The sequence below is a fragment of the Pseudochaenichthys georgianus genome, chromosome 21, assembly GCF_902827115.2.
Source record: "Pseudochaenichthys georgianus chromosome 21, fPseGeo1.2, whole genome shotgun sequence".
NCBI lineage: Eukaryota > Metazoa > Chordata > Actinopteri > Perciformes > Channichthyidae > Pseudochaenichthys > Pseudochaenichthys georgianus.
Window position 1 is genome coordinate 29,687,397 of NC_047523.1, and position 3,235 is coordinate 29,690,631.

Below are 3,235 nucleotides of genomic sequence, written 5' to 3' on the forward strand. Positions count from 1 at the left end.
GGCTAATGAAGAATAAACTTGAAGATGCTGTATTTCTAGAAGAGATTTTGTGGACATTTTAACCATGATGGAGACGAGACAGAGCCTTGATACAACCAAAACACGACACAGCCTATCCGGGGAGAGATATCCAGACAGATGGCTTTTAGGTGTGGACGCCCAATATAACAGTTTATAAATAAAACAGTTGGCCTGTTAAATGTTATTTTCCAAATTATTTTCTCTAGTCAGCCACTGTTGCATCTTTTTCTGCGTGACAAAAACGAAATAATCTTAGCACTTCTGGACTGAACACTATTCTTGCACTCTGGTGCTGTCTTGTCATCGTTGTCCCTCGACATGCTTTTTCTTTCTTGACAGTCAAGCTCTCTCCGTCTCTGGGTTGTTATTTTGGTTTGGTTTCTCCCCTAAGGCCAGGCTTATCAGACAGACCCTGAAGTATTGACGCCAAAATCCCAGTCTAGTTTCTATGCTCTTCCCAGCAGGTGGCTGCACACACACACACCAACACACTCACACACATACACACTCACACACAGAGATTTCAATGGTGAAGTCCTAAGGGATAACAGTGAAGGAAAAACACAAAAAATAATACCACTCCTGCCTTGGCTCATATGGAATTAAAGAGCTTTCTGTCTTCTGTTTCAGATTCCTCTATCACCTGCAGCCATCCTACCAACAAGACAGATTTTTAGCCTGTGGTCCATCACAGCAGGCACACACACACACACACACACACACACACACACACACACACACACACACACACACACACACACACACACACACACACACACACACACACACACACACACACACACACACACACACACACACACACACACACACACACCACACACCACACACCACACACCACACACCACACACACACTGCAGATGTCACCGCTGGGCTGATGAACATGTATGGCTTCTGGGTCTATAGATCAGATATAATTACATTCACAGTAAACATGCGACAAAATATATTTGTAATGCTTAACACACAGCCGCTTCAATACAGCAAGACAACAGTAAAGTGTAGCAGGATAATGGAACACACTTATAAAACATCGGTTCACAACATTAGACACTCAATGTGAATTAAATTCTCAGTCATCAAAGAGTGACAATCTGAAAGTCAAAGGCAGTATTGTACACTGAATACATTTCACAATTCAAGAAGATTAATCATTTCTGACTGGTATAAGTTCTTGTCATAAATTGTGAAAGAAACATAACAATAAATAAAGCATTGCTTTCCCCACTGTACATGCGGTTTACATGTGTTGTAAAATGCATCTGAGGAAGAGCAGCAGATGGTCGTTTCATGTCCTGATAGCATCTTCCTCAGTGTTCAGACCTGAAGACAAAATCCAGGAGACCTATGGGAGATAGTCAGGCAGAGATATAAAAAATACAAACTAACTACCTGTGGCATTTATTCAAATGGAAGACAGATAGAGGGGCAGCTGAGAGTTGAGATAAGGAGAGTCCATGTGGAGTGGGTTTTGGTGTCCTGAACACCTCGGTGTGTTGGTGGACATTCAGAGGACCACTGTCAGCTTTCGGTTCTCATGTAGGGTAAAGCATGACAGACAAAGTTTCAGTATGAATCAAATCTAAAATATTTATGATTTATATATAACTATATATTTAAGGTAAATACAATAACTGATACTGTCTAATTTTATGATCATGGATTGTATTGTCATTTGGTTTACACATGCAGGGCACCGTTAAAAATGAATTATGAAAACCCATATGCCTCAAATGTTTGTTTTCCTTTGTGCTGAAAAGCACATTTTATCATGTTTATTTATTAAAATAAAAGGTGCACATATTATGCCTGCTTTACTGTACATCAGATTGTTTGCATTGTCATTGTTATCATGTTAGCAGGAAGACATATTGTCTGCATGAAAACCAATATATTAATCAGCCATTATTCTTTACCATCCTCTAACTCTGAACTAAAGCATTTGACGTTATCCCTTCCAATGATCCTTTTACAAAATGCAGACACACTAAAAAGGCATCGGGGAGAAAATCAAATGCCAGCTTCAAACAAAGCTATGATAAGAAACGGAACGCATGAGAGATGGGCGGATTGACAGACGGATGGGAAGATGGAGGATAGATGGAGAAGGAGATGGAGATGGAGTACAGACAGGAGGTGAGGAGGCGGAAAGCAGTTTGAGAACTTCCTTAACTGCGTGTTTCAGAGGGGCAACTGGGCATGTGTGTTCGTGTTGTGTATCTCCATGTGGAAAGCTCATAAATAGTGTAAATGTGTGTATGTGTGTGTGTATGTGTGTATGTGCGTGTGTGGGTGGTTGGAAACAGTATGAGTGTTGAGGATTCTGGTTCAGACATTTTGAGAAAATCACCAGAAGCACAAAGTAAAAAAACTGCAGTCTCAGGAAACATGCGACAGGATTTTAAACTAAAATGCTGCTTTTTTCACAGCACACACTCTGGCTGGTTTCTGCATCACATGACCTTCATTGTAGAGGGAAGCAAAGTCTTCCAGTAACATGATGTCATCTCTGAATAAAACATGTTGGAGTCGAGCAAGAGTTCTCTGTTGGAGGAATGATCTCATCGTTTTACAGGAAAAATCTTCTGAGCTCAAAAAGATTTAAAAGCCATGGTGTCATCGCACCATATCACATCAGATCTGAAAATAAACTGTGCTTTCATTTAAGATGTGCGCTTGGATGTGACTCATAACACATCATCAAAGATTATCTAGTGCTAAATAGCTCCAGCAAATATCTAAATGTCATGTTCCCCTGTTTGCAATCATTACGCCCGCATTAAGCTAATGGACTCCAGCTTCATATTGATCAGAAGAAAAATAACATATTTCCTAAATTATTTCCAAAATATTCCTTTAAAGCACAAATTAGTTTGTTTCCCCTCTCCTAAAGCTACATGAACTCTCTTTGAGGTTTGCAAATATCAACAGCTGGGAGGAAATAAGGGGATCTTTTTTTGGTGCGTAATTTCATTTAATTCATTTTGTTCCATGTGAACTGAAATAGCAAGACTTTTCAAAGCATGTTTTTACGTGGTTTTGGCTGTAGGATCTTTGTACCTTGTTTGATTGTCTGCTTGCCAGTGCCGAACACACACACACACACACACACACACACACACACACACACACACACACACACACACACACACACACACACACACACACACACACACACACACACACACACACACA